Below are 18,101 nucleotides of genomic sequence, written 5' to 3' on the forward strand. Positions count from 1 at the left end.
GGGCGTTCCTTCTTCAATGAGAAACCTCAGTAGAAATCTATCTGTCTGGGTGATATCCAGTCAGATGTTTACTGGGGTTGGGAGGAAAATCTCCTGATGTATAAATGCTTTGACAGAAACCAAATGTCTTTCTTTTTTTCTTTTTTTTTAAACTATCTAGGATGTTTATATAAAAGGATTGATACACAGGTCTGAGTTTTAATGGCACCTTTACCTTGGCCAGCAGATTCTGCTGTAAAGAATAGTCGTCCAACTAAGAAAAGATAAATCCAAGTGTGAAAGGTTTTATGACGCTGTTCTAGTTGTCCCATAGTTCTTCGTTACTTTGTGCTATTGAGCTGCAAGGAGGAGAGCTTCAGCACACTGACTGCTCTGGTGTAATATGCCAATTCAGAAGTAGATTGGTAACTAAGTGTCCTCATTATTCTGTGTATGCAAGTGGTGCCTTTTAAAAAATGTACCCTTTCCAGGGTGAAATTCACCAGCGTAAGGCCCTCCGTGCTGCTTAAGTCCTGCATTAGGGCTGTGCAGGTAGAGCACAGGTCAAGGGCCTCTGTTCCTCTCCAGTGCTGCAGAAAGTATTTCTGTGCTAGCTCCTCAAGGAGGGCAGAGATGGAGACAGGCTGTAGGAGGGGCCATGGGATTGGTCCATTCTTGGATCGTGTTATCCCAACACCCACACATGTAGGTAAAGTGGCTGGAGTACGGGGGAGGGGGGGGTTGTGGGCGTAGCAGCATAGCCCCACTTCCTGTTCTCAGGTTGGGGAGGTGGGCTTGCCCACAGATTCTATGGTGATTGATGCATTAGAAATGTATAGATAAATCCAATGGTTTTCACACCCCCAAATCTGCTTTCCCCTTGGCACTTTGCCATGTAGAAGCATGATGGATTGGGCTTATGTAGATGAAGGAAATTCACCCCAGTGAAATTTTCTGGGTTTAGGAAATTCCTGCGGGGTACCTGAATTTCCCCCCAGCCCACATCTTCTCTGTTACTGGTCTGAGCTCAGAATTTTTTGTGTTGAGACTTTTGCCAGGATTGTACATTCAGTAGCTGTAGTATTAGACACTTGCACAGTAACCTTTTACATTTAAAATAAAAATACTGTTTCTGGTGAGGAGAGAAGTGGTTTCCTGGATTTGCAGTTAATAACTATGCTGAATTGATGTAGTAAACGTACGCAGAGGGAAATGAAGCTGGTAACACCTCTTGTGAAAGAAGCAGCATAGAGCTAGGGTGGGCTGTTCCTGTGTGTGTGTGCATATATATATGTATGTGAGAAACACTGAAACTTAAACTCCTCCTGCAGCTCTGCATCTGCTGTGAGTCGCTGATATGACGCACGCTGTCCGTGTTCACATTAGCTAGAACTCAGATGGAGCAGGTCTGACAGTAGAAGAAGCAGACTGATATTGATTAGCTGCTGCAGGAGACAATTGTGCCAAGATATTTTTGCAGGCATGGCTGAAACTCGGGAGGCTCTGCTGAGCAAGATCAGTTTATGTTTGTAATTTTTTTTTAAAGGTAAGAATGTTTGTTGTTCATTATAGGGGGAGAGAGATGGGAAAAGGGAGATGAATAGCTTGTCAAGGTTGAATTTCATATGCTTTGCTTTTCCTCAGAGGGTGCTGATCCTTGCAACCTTATTATTGCTGAGCATCATCTTTGCTGCTTGAAAAGGCATACAGAGAATCATATGGCTAATGGGTGGTACATGTGCTACAAAACAAAATAATGATACACTCATTCACTAGTGCATCCTATGTTATATAATGCATGGCAGCCATGTTAAGGATAGAGGACCTCTTTCAAAGGAGCAGAGCTGTTAGGTATTAGGGCAATGAGAGTCATTACACAGTACTCTGTTCATTATTTGGAAAGCACTCTTCTTCAAGTTCATGCATTAAAACCAAATTTTCCAACTTCTGAATTTCTGCAGTTCCAGAATCAAAAACAGCCTAGCCAGGATCACTGTAATAACTATTTAAATTTGAAATCACATCATTAGTTTACCTTGCATGTTAAGGTTGTGCATGTATGGCGCTGGGTGTGACCTGTACCTCACTGCCTCAATGTAAATGTTGCTTAGGATAACTCCGTTGCTTGAAGTACTTAAAACTGTATCTCCAGCTGCTGCTTTTTTCCCTTTTTTGTGCCCCGAAATAACACACATTTACAATATATACTGCTCTAATTGTTGTTGTTTGCAAAGAATAGTACATGTGCTAGTCAATTCCTCAGGCTCAGAAGCTTGACTTTCTTTAGCTTAAATTTGTAAAGTGATGAAAGTAGTGTTTTTATAAGTTGGCATTCACTATAAAAAGTAGTTTTTGTATCGTATCAAAATTGCCGCTAATCCTCATGTGGAATCCTACTAAGTTTTGAGACTTCGCTGTACTCCTCATAACTGATTACTGTATATCATCAGTTTTGGTCTGAAATAGTGTCCTTTCTTTCACAAATCCTTCTATTAATCTTTCCTTTCCAGCTGCAGTCATGTGTTCAACTTTGTTTTATGCTTTTGGCTTATTTCTTTATATATTTCGGATTTAGAAGACAGTTGTCTTTTAGGTTGCACCTTACAATGAAGGTGGTAATTGCTCTTAATAACCTATTGCAGCCTGATCATTTGTTGTGTTACACTGTTAATCTCAGAAAGAAGGTGGCTTAGAAGGCTGGCCACTGGCTGACTCACTTTTGACTACAAGAGAGCCTGCATTAATCTCCATACTTTATAATTTGTACAAAAGGGACACATGTTCCTTAAAGATTTACGAGCAGAGAGGGTTCTGTAATGAGGTCTCACACCACTAAGATGCACTGATTTTTACGGAAGATACCATGCCTTGTTTGCTTGTGTACTCTGAAGCATTAAAAACAATGTAAATTACAATTTTCAGAATTGTGCTACCTTATCCATGTGGTTTTTTTTCCCTTGAGTTATTAATTACTTGCGAATTTACAAAATGTACTGATTCACAATGGTTTTCTGTCATTGCTGTGAATTAGGGAGGTTCTAATTTGTTTCCTATCTCTTTATGGAAGGTGAGCCTTAACACATGTCTTTACTTCAGTCAGTGTGCTTGTTGTAGTCTTAGACCTCAGGTGCCATTGGAGTTAAAAAGTTGTAGCATGAGAATGGTCTTTGGAAAGTTCAGCTCTTGGCTCTCCTTCTTCCAGAGCAGATTTTTCAGTCAATGAGTAATTTCATGATTTAGGAAAGTCCTTTTGTTTAGGTATGTAAAACCTATGTCTACATCTCGCTAGCTATATAATATTATGGAGGCAAATTATGGTTGTTTCCTGGATTCTCTTGTGATGGAACCTTAATAGTATCTACTACACCAAGGGAAGGGTATCTGAACTGACTGAAATAAGGAAAAAGAAAAGGAGTACTTGTGGCACCTTAGAGACTAACCAATTTATTTGAGCATGAGCTTTCATGAGCTACAGCTCACTTCATCGGATTCATGAGCTACAGCTCACTTCATCGGATATCCGATGAAATGGCCCACCTGATGATCACTTTAGATAAGCTATTACCAGCAGGACAGTGGGGTGGGAGGAGGTATTTTTTCATATTCTCTGTGTATAAATAAAGTCTGCTGCAGTTTCCACGGCATGCATCCGATGAAGTGAGCTGTAGCTCACGAAAGCTCATGCTCAAATAAATTGGTTAGTCTCTACGGTGCCACAAGTACTCCTTTTCTTTTTGCAAATACAGACTAACACGGCTGTTACTCTGAAACCAGTTTTGAATATGTGTATGATGAGCATGTAGAATGTGTCTTCTGTCTAATTCCAATCTGTAAACAGAGTAAGAAAAAAAAATAGTATCCTTTTAAGGACTTCAGTGGGAGTTGTTCAGTCTTTGCAATACTGCAGTTGAGACACACAGTTAAACTATTAGTGGTTAACATTTTCAAAACAAATTAAATTAACATATTTAGTATAAATGACAATAGCTGTCCTGAATGCAGCCTCTGTTCCCCCTGCTTTTGTTCACAACCCACACTTGCTTTCTGTGACCTCAGAAGAGCAACCACTGCAGTGCAACAGAGTGGTATGTTAACTCCAGGGCTGCTGGTTATCGTGTGTGTCTGTCTGTCTGTCTCTCTCTCTCTCTCTCTCAACTCGGGGTTTGGATTAATACCCCTACATGGAAAAGGACATCAATTTAAAAAGAGCAAAACTTAAAAATAAATAAATAAAAAATCCCCCACCTTGCAGGGTACCTGGGCAATTTGGGCTTGATTCACAAAAGGATTTAGGCACTAAACTACCACTTTATGTGCCTAAATCCCAGAATCAGATACCACTGGGATTCACTGCCCCCGTGCTCATTTGCTGCTGAACCCTTTAGGCACCTAAACTCACTTGGTGCCTACATTTTTGTAGTAAAAGTTCCCTAGATGTCTGTTTCTGCCTCTGCGCCTGCACCCTGCAAGCCCTACACCAGGCGTTCAAATGTCTAAGCCCCACAACAATTCACAAACCTTGTAACTCACCTGTGGGGCTCAGTCTGGTAACTCACCTGCTGCATTGGGAGAGCTTACACAAACTGGCTGGGTTTGTGTGTGGGGGGAGGAGGAGGAGGAGAAGGACCACCTCCCTTATAACTTTTAGCGAAGGGGTTGGGATACTCACTTAGGATGTCAGGGGATCCCCACTTCAAGTCGTTCGTCCGTCATGTCCCCCCCTCCCCCCGCCTGAAGGGGAGAAAGGATTTGAGTAGGAATCTGCCACCTCTTACGTGAGTGTCTTAATCACTGAACTATAGGATATTCTCGGGTAGGGCTTCCTCAATATCTCCTGTTGCAGCTATTGCACTACAGATAAGTAATTTAAAAAGTAATTGGAGCAGGGGGTCTATTGAGTGTTCTAATCACCATGCTACAGGGTCATTTTCATGCTTGCTTGCTTGCCCAATGACTCGTGAGTTTGTGTGTGTGGTTTTTGGGAGGGGGGTGAGGGGGTGAGAGAACCTGGATTTGTGCAGGAAATGGCCCAACTTGATTATCATGCACATTGTGTAAAGAGTTATCACTTTGGATGGGCTATCACCAGCAGGAGAGTGAATTTGTGTGGGTGGGTGGAGGGTGAGAAAACCTGGATTTGTGCTGGAAATGGCCCAACCTGATGATCACTTTAGATAAGCTATTACCAGCAGGACAGTGGGGTGGGAGGAGGTATTGTTTCATATTCTCTGTGTGTGTGTATATAAAGTCTGCTGTAGTTTCCACGGTATGCATCCGATGAAGTGAGCTGTAGCTCACGAAAGCTCATGCTCAAATAAATTGGTTAGTCTCTAAGGTGCCACAAGTACTCCTTTTCTCTCTCTCTACTTATTCACTGTGCTTCTCCCTCCCACCACGCGGCGGGGGGAGAGGGAGCTTGAGAAATACTTTGCACAGAAAACATGGGTGTTGTCTTTGAGAGTAAACTGAAAAACTAGGAGGGGAGCAAGGAGAAAATAGAAGCATCTCACACCAAACTTAAATTCCTGAATTCTTTGACACCTGACATTGTGAGACACACCTGCCGTGTATCCCCATCACCCTCTCCCACAGGTACTTTCCCACAGCCCATAATCATGCCCAGGTTTTCTAAAGAGACTGGTTAAGACCCTTGAGGAACATTAGTCCTGTTACTGAAATGAAATTACTATTTCTTTTTTTCAAAATGGGGGGGGGGGGGGAGAAAGGTAGTGATTGATGCATTTTAGAAACAAATTTTCTGTGATACTTGACTCTTTTAAATGAATGTCTCTGCAGTCCACTAAATAAAACTAAATAATCATGTCCGTCTTACTAGTCCTGTGGCTCAAAACAGCCATGCTATTTTTGTTTTAAACTGAAAATTGTTGTGGGGTGAACAAAAGAGGGAATTGGTTTAGTAGATTTAGACACACTTTTTTTTTTTTTTTTTTTTTTGGTGTGTGGGTTTGGTTTGGTTTAGTTAGAGGTAAACAATTGGAAATTGGGTGTGTGTAATGGAAATGAAATTTCTGAACTTGAGCAGCCCAACCTGGTGTTTGTAATTCTGAACCATTTCATTTTTTAAAAATCTAATTTTCTTTCTAATTGACTAATTAGTCATGGTGTCAAGCTATAGAAAGCTAAATTAACTGTTTTACAGACACGTATTTCATGGAGAGGCAGAAGTATTTGCTTTGTTTCTATAGTTTTTCCTGGTCTCCAGATAAGTCGCCTGTTTGGATTAGAACTGTTCCCTGGGTTTTAAAAGACGGGGGGGAAAGGGCTAGTAAAGCTTGGTCTCTCTTTGCTCCCCAATGTATTCTGGAAGGACCCAAGTCATCACTGCCCTAAGGCTCCTTTGCGCTGACATAGCGGAAAGAGGTCATAAAACATGTGCAAACCCCCCCTTCCCGTCCCCTCCCTCCCCACAGTGAATATCAGCAGCATAGCAGGCCTCTCTGCCAGGTACTGAACTAGTGCTGCCCTCTGTGTGCTCCCTCTCCACGAGTCCCCTGTGTAAGAGGTGTTACAGGGGGCATGCTAAGGATGGGAGAAAGCATTGTCAGAACAAATCTGTGCCTATTCCTTAACGGAACAAGGTCCCTTATTTTCTGGGTAGTATTCCCTGACTGACCAGTGCCCTGGGAGCAGGGGGTACAAGCTTGGTCAACCCTCAAGGACTGAGCTGCTGCTAATCTAGCTTTTAATAGCCACCTCATGTTGTACCAATAAAATAAAAACCAGCAGGATCTTATTAAAGGGGAAAAGGCAAAATACCACATTTATTGTGAATACAGAAAGAATCATAGTAAGCAGTTAGTTCTAGTTATAACATTCCATTCAATCTCATATTTATTCACACATTCATTCATACAAACACACACACACAGGTTCTGCAAGGTTGTTATCATAGTTACCAGCCTTAGAGTTGCTCATGCCAAGCCACTGGCCAGGTGGCCTGGACATGAGGAGGGAGCAGGGCCTTGTCAGATGCTCATCTGATGCTCCTGGAAGTTGGTTTGCAGAATCAGACCCCAAAGTTCTCACTTTTTAGAGTCTATTTTTATAGGAATTTCTTCCTATGCCAGTCTATGGGAATTGCTTCATCATGCTGTTGCTGAATCAATCAGCAGATAGCACATTCCTGACGGCTCCAAGATGTTATCTTGTTCTTTGGTTCTCCCATTCTTGAGGCTGTTGGGTGGATTCCAGTCTGCCCTCCAGGGGGTCCTCTGGTTATTTCCACTTGACGCCTTCTTCAGCCGATGGACACTGGATTCTTAGGCTGGCACCTCCCTGATCATTCAGTTATTATCCACACCAGACATCCATCCACATACATCCTCTATCTCTATTTTAATCACAATTGTTAATACAACAAAAGGGTGGGGAGTCTCTGGGTGTTGTTTCTGTTGTTAGAGTATTGCTTTGAGTCTCTCTCTCTGTGAATTGCTTTGAGAACAGACTCTGTCTTAGAATGTACTAACACAATTAGCAGCTTGCAAGTTTCACACATAGAGGGAGAGAAACAGTACCAAAAACCAAGAGACCTCTTAATTAGTAATACCCTGGAATTTAAACTCTGGGGAATCAAACTCATTTGTGATTTTAATACAGAACTTCTTTAATATGATCCAACACTCAGAGCCAGCACCAGGGATGAATCTGGCTCAGTGTGCTCTGTGTAAACGAGATTGGGGCTTCAGTTCATGCCATGTTATTTCTGTGCTGAATATCCCCTGCAGTCAGGTAGAATGCAGAAGTCTGGGATTAGCTCAGTTTTCATTTTGGTTTTGCATTTCATCTTGCATATGTTGTTCAGGCTTCAAAGGATGGCAGTAAAGTGGTAAAGTACAAAGTCACACGTGATTGGGGAGTGACCTTGTGTGTTTTAATTTAAGAAAAAAAAGGCACTTAATTCTGATTATTTTCTGGGTAGTATTTAGCAATGCCACAGGGTTGATTGTAGAAATGTTACAGGTAAAAGTGAATTAAGGAACATATAAACTTCCATGAATTGGGCAATGACTCAGCTTAGAAAATACCCCTGGTTAGAGGAATTACCTTTCAACACCTGGGTTTTAGATGGCATTAAATAGTCTGCAACTAGAATAAATTCCTATGTGACAGGTAACAAATGTATTTTAATCCTGAGTTTCTTAAATTATAACATGCTCCAAAATACTTCTTCTATAATGTTTCAGGCTCTTAGGGATCTGACTTTAATCCCAAAAGTCATATTATTCACTAATAGCAATGTTATTCCTTGGAAAAGATATAGAATAATAATAGCACAATCGTTTTGTACTGATTTTTCTATTTCCTAAAGGTTTGGTCAAAAGAATTATATTGAGCTGTGTATGTTCAATGAGGAGTCTTCTTAAATGATTCAAAGCCTGGAAGTGAGTGTGCGTGTGTGTGTGTATTGGTGATAATAAGGAATTTCGCTTTTTTAGTGTTCTATTATTCGTATTAGTATTAATTAGATTTTTCTATTTTAAAGCGAGTCTTATAAAATCTGTTGTGTATATAACTTATAAAGTTGAGGCAATAAATGCTCAATCCTGAGAAGTGTGCATAATAGGAGTATGGCTCCCATAGTGGTATCTACACTACAAAGGTCTGTAGTTGTTTTCCTGTGCTGGTGCAGCTTCATTGATGGAAGTGGTCCTCTGGAAGGCACAGATGTTTTTACTGTTGTGGTGGTGTTGTACAGAGAAAAATGTATACAGAGAAATGCTTACTGTTTCCCCAGTGCAGATGCAGCCAAGGTGACGTGTAATCTAGACTCTCAGAAAGGCAATGCTTTCAAAAAACAAATGGTGAAAGCAGATGGAGTTCAACGTCTTATGTATCCTCAACTGCATTTCTATGGAGTCTACAGTTTAGATGGCAAAGCTTGTTTATAAAATAAAAGATGGTGGGGCCGAACAGGAGGTTTACTCTATAAACACTGAGTTGAAGGAAATTGTGCTATCAGTTTAAATAGTAAATGGACAATGGTATGTATGGAAAGTGGCCAATATTAGAATTTGTAATATAGCATGAGTAACATCTGTTGCCTTAAGAGTATTTCCTCTGCTTCCCTGAGTGAGGTGTCATTATGGAGAAACAAATTAAGTGATGTTTCAGGACTAACTGGGGTACAGAAATGATTTGCCTTAACATTTTTCATGTGAGTAGAGCATTCTTGAAAAACTTGGTGGGAGATCAACAGATTTAGAACAACTTCTGTTTATAGAGCTCATCTTTTCCCCCAAAATCCCAAAGTGTTTAACAGATTTTGTTGATTGATTGTGCAAACTATTTATGTACAATATATCTATATAGCTTTCCCCAACACTAATGGAAACTGTGAAACGTAGTGGCTGCTTAAAAGCACATGTAATGCTACAATTTGAGTGAACGGTTTCAGAGTAACAGCCGTGTTAGTCTGTATTCGCAAAAAGAAAAGGAGTACTTGTGGCACCTTAGAGACTAACCAATTTATTTGAGCATAAGCTGAGGCTCATGAAAGCTCATGCTCAAATAAATTGGTTAGTCTCTAAGGTGCCACAAGTACTCCTTTTCAATTTGAGTGAAGAATTTTGTGTCCAATTGAAGCTTCAGGGAAGTGAACTTTAATAGGGGGTGCATAAAATTAGAGTCCCTGGGTATTGGGTACTGTAGTGACTCTGATGTAAGTAAGCCACCTATTAAATCACCAACGTCATTTCTTGAAGCACTTAGGGGTCTTACTCTGGAGACTTACCACCCGAGTGTTGAGCCAGTTAAATGCTATTTGTATTGTGGGCACTGATAGTGCTTCCACTTGAGGTACCACGGCTATATCTATCAGAGTGCACCATTTTCTCAAATGAGAAACGGTGTGAATTATTTTTTCCTGTTTTTCCAATGTTTTGTTTAACCCGATTACTGTTTAATACATTTACACCCTTTACCTTGTCTGTCTTTTACCTGTATCTGTCACTGCTGCTGTGCACTGAGTGGGTGTTTTCAGAGAACTATCCATGGAGACTCCAGATCTCTTTCTTGGGTGGTAATAGCTAATTTAGAACCCATCATTGGAAAAAATAATCCCAACTATATCTGTACAATGTGCATTACTTTGCATTTATCAGTGTTTAATTTCATCTGCCATTTTGTTGCCCAGTCAACCAGTTTGGTGAGATCCTGAAACTCCACATAGCCTGCTTTGGACTTAACTGTCTTGAATAATTTTGAAATTTTGTCTGAAAACTTTGCCACTTCGCAATTCATCCCTTTTTCCACATCATTAATGAATATCACCGGTCCCAGTACAGATCCTTGGAAGACCCCGCTGTTCACCTCTCTCCATTGTGAAAACTGACTGTTTATTTCTACCATTGGTTTCCTATCCTTTTAACCTGTTACTGACCCATGAGAGGACCTTCCCTCTTATCCCATGGCTACTTAATGTATATTACTTCCCTTGTATCCCATAGCTACTTAGTCTACATTAGACACCATTCTTTTAATGCCTTGGAAAAAACTAAAACTTTAAATGAAAGATGGTTTATAGCCAGATGTTGTGTGTAGGCTGTGTTTTATGCTCAAATTTTAAGATCAGTTGTGTCCATTGGAGAAAAAAGAGATTTATTCTGTAGTTGCTTCTCATGCTTCTCCATATAATGAGATTGAACAGGATGGTAGAGTTGGTCACTTTTACTTTCACTCCCTGTATGCTCTTTGTCAAAAGACTGTAGACTCTCTTTGTGGCAGAAGTACGATGCTTTGTGACAAATTTTGATAAACAACGCAGCAGAAAGAGGGAATTTTAACTGTAAAATAAATACACTAAAATAAAAAATTCAGAAGATAGAAACCTCTTTTTCTCTCAGAGGCTTCCTGGGGAGGTAATGCACACTTTGGCTTGATCTGGATTAGTGCTTGTTAACCAGGATCTCTAAAACTGACAGAATAAGGGGCGGTAGGGAGAAGTATATGGATGAGATGTCATAGAACATTGCAGCCAAGTTTTGACAGATTCCTTACACCAGCACTGAATTTCACATTTGAAAGAGAATTAAAGAAAGTGAGAGCCCTGTTTATAAAACACATCTATTTTTGTGTATGTTGGTGTCCACTAATTCAGAATGTGCTTCACCCTCCCTCCTGTAAGTCAGGCAGATGTGACCTGTCCTCATTCAGAATTTTCTCACTCTCTGTGTTCTCCTCAGTCACTCCCTTCCTTCTCCAGTCTGTCTCATGATGTCACTCTGTATTACTGAGTCATTGGGCTGGACCATAATATACAGCTGTGATAACAAAACAGAGCCTTCCTTTAACATTTAAAAGAGAACACAAGTGCAGGATCTGCTCAGACAGAGCAGCTTGCAAGATTGGGGCCTTATTTTGTAATCTTATTTCCCATGATTATTAATTTACAGGCCATGACTGTACACTTGGCATATGATTGAATTGTGGAGGTGTGCAACTAGAGTTCACTTCATTTCCAGTCTCCAGTGCCTTAAAAAAACCCCCAACTCCCATAGAAAGTAGCTGGAGACCTAGAGTTCAGTCTCTAAGGATTTTCAGCAAGGATTGCACAGGGTCAACCTCCCCACATTCAAGTCCCAAAAGAAACTAAAGAAATGAATTTAATTAAATAACTTTATAAAATCTTATGATAAAGAAACAAATAATCTACGTTTTACAGCATGACCTGGCTATTTTATAATCCCCAGACATTGCCATCACTGTTATATATAACATAATTAAAGAAAACACATTAAAATCTGAACAGTTCAGTCCCCAAAGAAACACAGTGAGAAGAAACTGAAAGTTCCCAGAAGCTTAGGTTTTGTTCACCTAAATCTCAGTTAAAAGAAAAGGAGTACTAGTGGTGCCTTTGAGACTAACCAAGGATAAGAGTCACTAAGGTGCCACTAGTACTCCTTTTTTTTTTTTTTTGGGCGAATACAGACTAACACGGCGAATACAGACTAACACGGCGGCTACTCTGAAATAAGTCTCAGTTAGTCTTTGATCACCAAATCTATAGTCTGCTAAGTCTAAAATGGGGGTAGGCAACCTGCGGCATGCAAGTTGATTTTCAGTGGCACTCACACTGCCTTGGTCGGGGGGGGGGCTCTGCATTTTAATTTAATTTTAAATGAAGCTTCTTAAACATTTTAAAAACCTTATTTACTTTACATACAACATTAGTTTAGTTATATATTATAGATTTATAGAAAGAGACCTTCTAAAAATGTTAAAATGTATTACTGGCACGTGAAACCTTAAATTAGAGTGACTAAATGAAGACTCGGCACACCACTTCTGAAAGGTTGCTGACCCCTGGTCTAAAATAATATCTTCCCTCTACTTGCTTGTAGGTATCTTCAGTTGGAATCCAAGCAGACTCTTCCTCTGCTGAAATCACACTAGCCAGTCAGCTAATTGATTAACCAACCATTCAGTTAAGTGTATAGATTTACACTGTTACAAGAAAACACAAAACTGGGAATAGCAAAATAAAAATGACTCTTTCCCCATTACTACTTTTAAAGTTGGTGACTCAGATTAGTTGAGACAATTTAACTAGAACAGTTTGGCTAAAATCAAAACAACATTCAAAGCATACAATTAAAATAGTTACCTTCCTCTCCCAGTTTCCCCTGGCTATAATTAGCATTGCCCATGCTTCCCTGTTAGAGGGTTAACAATATCACTGTTGCAAAATGCTTCTGAGTTAGGGACAACAGCCTGTTTTCTGCTCCTGGGCTCAGCTTCTCCCAACTCACACAGGGCACATGGCCTTCTGCAAAGTAGTTGCCGTGACTGCTTGCCCTCATGGAGTCTGACCCCAGCAACAGGGAACCTATTGGAGCAAAACTACCACACCCAATTCTAGAAGCGTCTGGATGTGGAGTGCTTAATCTGCCTCGCAGCAATGACCCCGACACAACTTACTCCTACCTCCCCCAGTGGGTCTCTTAAAGAGATATCTCCCTAGTAGGCACATGGGTTACACAAGTATTTACCGGGAGGAGCTACCATGGTCATGTGTTTTCTCTCATCCCAAAATACACAAAAGGGGAGCTGAAATGGATTTTAGTGCAGCTGAAGTACAAGTATTGTATTTAATGCAAGTGAGAATGAAATCATTCTGTGGGAGTTGGACCAAGAAAATGTTTTCTCTGCTTTTTTCTACATGCATGTTTTGATGAAATTGTGATATTGTCTAGTATAAATTAGTATTTTCAAGAACAGTCACTACAGGAGCCACATGAATACTGAGTGTTAATATTTGTGGGGATGTGCCTAGGCACGTTACAGATCATAGAAATATAGGACTGGAAGGGACCTTGATAGGTCATCTAGTCCTAGACCATGCACTGGGGCAGAACTTAATAGCTAGAACATCCAAGACAGGTTTTTGTTTATCCTGCTGTTAAAAATCTCTAATGATGGAGATTCCACAACCTCCCTAGGTAATTTGTTTCAGTGCTTAACTACCCTTAGTGTTTGGAAATTTTTCCTAATGTCTAACTTAAATCTTCCTTGCTGCAATTTAAGCCCATTGCTTCTTGTCTTGTCCTCAGTGGTTAAGGAGAACAGTTTATCACCTTCCTCTTTGTAACAAGATGATCATTCAGTAAAATTAGAAATGCCCTGGAAAATAATTAACCCCCCTGTAACTTTTACTGCCTATTTTGAAAATGGGCTAAGATTCTGAAACAATAAATAGAATGGGGGCAGGCAGAACACAATAGCAATATACAGTATAGCCTACCGCACTTCAACTGCAGATCACAGCCGGAGTTAGGACAGCTTGACCTAGGAAAGAAAAGCATTGTCCAAATTTGTAGGCTGCCTAAGGAAAATACAAGTGCTTAACATGTGTTAGCAGGAAACTCCTTTTGAGCTAGATTGTAACTTTACAATCTGCCTTGAGTAAGGGGCAGTGTGTAGCTGCACTGCCCCAGGAGCCATCCAGGGAAAGAATAGTGATTCATACAGTCACAATTCCTCCTTGGCATCCCCATTACTCAGGGAGAGGAGAGAGCAACTTTCACCCCTTTTCATGAAGCACATCAGCTGTTCTGGCCTGCGATGGGATATCAGATGGGGTGTGATCTGAGTTACCCAGGAAAGAATTTTCTGTAGTATCTGGCTGATGAATCTTGCCCATATGCTCAGGGTTTAGCTGATCGCCATATTTGGGGTCGGGAAGGAATTTTCCTCTAGGGCAGATTGGAAGAGGCCCTGGAGGTTTTTCGCCTTCCTCTGTAGCATGGGGCACGGGTCACTTGCTGGAGGATTCTCTGCTCCTTGAAGTCTTTAAACTACGATTTGAGGACTTCAGTAGCACAGATATAGGTGTGAGGTTTTTTGCAGGAGTGGTGGGTGAAATTCTGTGGCCTGCGTTGTGCAGGAGGTCAGACTAGATGATCATAAAATGACCTTCTGACCTAAGTATCTATGAGTCTATGATAAAGGGGGTGGGGTAGATGGTTCTTCTCCCTCCATTCCCTCCTTGCTCACAGGCCAGAATGTCAGGTGGATAGTGCCTGTTCTCCCACCCTATGACTGGAGTAAGAACATGAATAAGCCACGAAGCGGAGACTTACTGCCCAGCTCAGTAAGGGCTGGAATAAACTAGCCCATTGTAAGGGAACAAAACCCGCACAGTATCATGGGTTGTTTCAGACACACTTCAGTGGTATTTACACATTTCATTACAAGGGAAAATGCTTACTTGCCTGCTCCTTCCAGAAGAGAGTGGCTTTTGTTGTCCCTGGTCTGTGGGACATGGAGGGAGTGAGCAGCCATGGGGAAGAAGTGGGGAATTTTCAGTACAAATACTCATCCTCACAATAGTAAATGTACCCCTTTGTTCCTGTCTTTCTGGAGTCTCCTCTGCAGTGGGTGGTGTCACATGCCGTATGTGCTGCAATAAGGGTAATGGCATAAGCAAGATTTGACAGCAGTTGGAGCTCAGAATGGTGCTTTTGTCCATTTGTACAGTAGCCTCAATGTTTATCTTAACAGCTGAGAAGTTTATTTCTCTCCCAGACCTGCGGCAAGGGACTTGGAGAGTCTGCAGTCCTGTCAACAGGGGAGCTGAGAAACGTGCATCACATTTCCTGCAGGGAGGGACTTAAAAGTCTTTCAAAATTTGGCAGCAAGCACTGGACTTATAACTGTATTTTAAGTGGATTGCAAGCCAATTTCCATAGGCTTTTAATTTAAGCAGTAAGACACATCAGGGCATGAAGAACCTTCTATGTGTCACCATCTTTTTCTTCGTGCGGAAAGCCAAAGGTAGAATGTCTGCAAAAAGTCCTAGGTCTGGTGTAATATGAGAGAGCATTTTCACACACAGCCATGTCAGTGCTATTGCAAAACAATTTAATTATAAATACAATATGGTGATTGAGCAGGAGAGGTTTCACCGGGGCTCAGTGACCAACTAGATTCTTTCTGTTGTAAATGACATTGGACTACCCTGGCTTAATAATTGGAAAAACCCAAACGAATGGAAAAATAAGCAGTGAAGGTCATATTCTAAATTAGTTATAGCTGGAATTAAAGCACCGGGGAAATGGACCTAGATTTTGTTTTTTAAATTGGATTCATGCCCTAATTGTGTCACAAGATGTGAACGCCCAAGCAAGTGCTCAGCAATTTTAATAATAATAATTAATAATAAAATCTTACCTTTTGAGTACAATTCAGAGCAGTAGGGATGCTAGGGTTGACTAAAACTAGCTAACACATTTTTAAGCATAACTTGCCCTTTCTACACTAAGTGAAAGATCCTGTTTAAAATAGAGTTAGCTAACACATTTCTAAACAGGACCATTTTTTCTAGTCTAGACATAACCTGAGTGAAATTTAAGGTTCATGTAGTGTCCTCCTTTTGTTGGAGCAATGTACAAACATTAACTCATCCTCACAAACCTCTTGTAAGGTAGGTAAGTAGCATTATCCCATTTTGCTGATGGTAAGCTGAGGCAGAGCAATGAATTGACTTGACCAAGGCCACAGAGGTATAGCTGGGGTTAAACTTCAGGAGATCCTAGCTCCTAGCCTTATGCTCAGTCCATTGGACCTCACTGCCACTCTTACAATATTATACTGTCATTGGCTGGATAATAGTCTGCATTTGCTGCAAATGTAATTTGGCTCAACTTCCCTTTGTTTGTCAATAAAGCAGGTGAAGTTATATGTTAAATGTACCATACACCTTCATTATAAAACCCTATTCATTATTGGAAGAGGCTGGTTGGAGAATAAGTAGGGTGCTACCAAATTCACGGTCCATTTTGGTCAATTTAATGGTCAGAGAATTTTAAACATGATAAATGTCATGATTTCAACTATTTAAATCTGAAATTTTACAGTTGTAATTGTTGTAATTGTAGGGGTCCTGACCGAAAAAGGAGTTGGAGGGCGGGGGGGGAGGTCACAAAGAAAGTTGTTGTAGGGGGCGTTGCTGTACTGCTACCCTTACTTCTGTACTGCCGCTAGTGGTGGTGCTGCCTTCAGAGTTCAGCAGCTGGAGGGTGGCAGCTGCTGACTGGGAGTCGAGCTCTGAGGGCAGAGCCGCTGCCAGCAGCAGCGCAGAAGGAAGAGTAGCATGATATGGTATGTCGCCAGCTCTGAAGGCAGCACAGAAGTAAGGGTGGCAATACTGTGACCCCTAAAATAACCTGATGACCCCCCTGCAACTTCCTTTTGGGTCAGGACCCCCAGTTTGAGAAATGCTGGTCTCCCCCCGTGAAATCTGTATAGTATAGGGTAAAAGCACCCAAAAGACCAGATTTCACAGGAGGAGACCAGATTTCATGGTCCATGATGTGTTTTTCATGGCCGTGAATTTGGTACGGCCCTAAGAATAAGCATTAGATACCACATTTTGAGCCATTTAGAAACTTAATTGAATTTTTAGCTTCAGTACACTCCATTATCTCCTTTATCTCTTTCACTCCCTGTTTCTAATTTGAAGCCAGTAGTGACTTGTCTATTTTAAATGTTGGCAACATATAAAATGTCCTGCAGCTAAGCTGGGGCACTCTCCATTAAAGGGTTATAACTTGGTATCTAAATTTATAGAAGGACCTATTACTGTGATTGTAGCTAATAGTGACTTTCAGTCTTTCCTTTATAAATAACTATTTTAGTATATAGGAACTGTCAGTCTGGATAGGAAAAATACCAAGCCTCACCCTACCTAGCCTGTTCTCACCGTGGGAAAACAGAAAAAATAAAAATATTTGTATTTATTTATTTATTTATTTATTTAGATTTTTAAAAATACAAAAAAAAAGGCACCTACTTGACCTTCTAGGCACCTGTGATTGATGTTACCAACGAAAATAAAATCAGTTAAAACTAACAGCTCACCCCACTGGCCAAACTTGACCACCAACAAAACTCCCCACCTCTGTGTAAGCCTTTGCCATCATCAAGACCCTTTCTCTCCAAAAGCTAGAGTTAAATAAAAAATCTTTTGCAGTGTGACCTGAAGGTCAGATAGGCTTAGAAGTAAGAAATGAAGTTCACTCTAGACAAGCCTGCCTGTCCCTTTAACAGGGAAAGAAAACAAAGGTCTTTTGTATAGACCTCTCATATGAACTGGTACAATTCTCTAAAACAGTGGCTCTCAACCTTTCCAAACTACTGTACCTGTTTCAGGAGTCTAAGTTGTCTTGCGTACCCCATGTTTCACCTCACTTAAAAATTACTTGCTTACAAAATCAGACATAAAAATACAAGTGTGTCACAGCACACTGTTACTGAAAAATTGCTGACGTTCTCATTTTTACCATATAATTATAAAATAAATCAATTGGAATGTAAATATTTTACTTAATTTCAGTGTACAGTATATAGAGTAGTATAAACAAGTCCATGTATGAAATTTTAGTTTGTACTGACTTCACTAGTGCTTTTTATGTAGCCTGTTGTAAAACTAGGCAAATATCTAGATGAGTTGATGGACCCCCTGGAAGGCCTCTGAGTACCCCCAGGGGTACATGTATCCCTGGTTGAGAACCACTGCTCTAAAAGGCACTCCAATACCTTGATGATAACTGCAATGTAAATACCTATGTCATAGACTGTATTTACAAATAATAACATAAAGTGGT

The 18,101-nt window shown here is 40.6% G+C and overlaps 1 protein-coding gene across 19 annotated transcripts in view; it reads left to right on the forward strand.

Annotated features, from left to right (window-relative positions):
- Positions 1-18,101, forward strand: part of INPP4A (inositol polyphosphate-4-phosphatase type I A) — a 213,370-nt gene that overhangs the window by 64,121 nt on the left and 131,148 nt on the right. Inside the window, exon 1 of one of the 19 annotated variants that reach the window (XM_048858472.2) lies at positions 1,381-1,525. The exons of the other annotated variants lie outside the window; for them this stretch is intronic. The gene's annotated coding sequence lies outside the window, so the exon portion shown is untranslated. Of the gene's footprint in view, positions 1-1,380; positions 1,526-18,101 lie in introns of those variants that run through there. 19 annotated transcript variants of the gene reach the window in all.

The sequence above is a fragment of the Caretta caretta genome, chromosome 1 (genome assembly GCF_965140235.1).
Source record: "Caretta caretta isolate rCarCar2 chromosome 1, rCarCar1.hap1, whole genome shotgun sequence".
Classification (NCBI taxonomy): Eukaryota; Metazoa; Chordata; order Testudines; family Cheloniidae; genus Caretta; species Caretta caretta.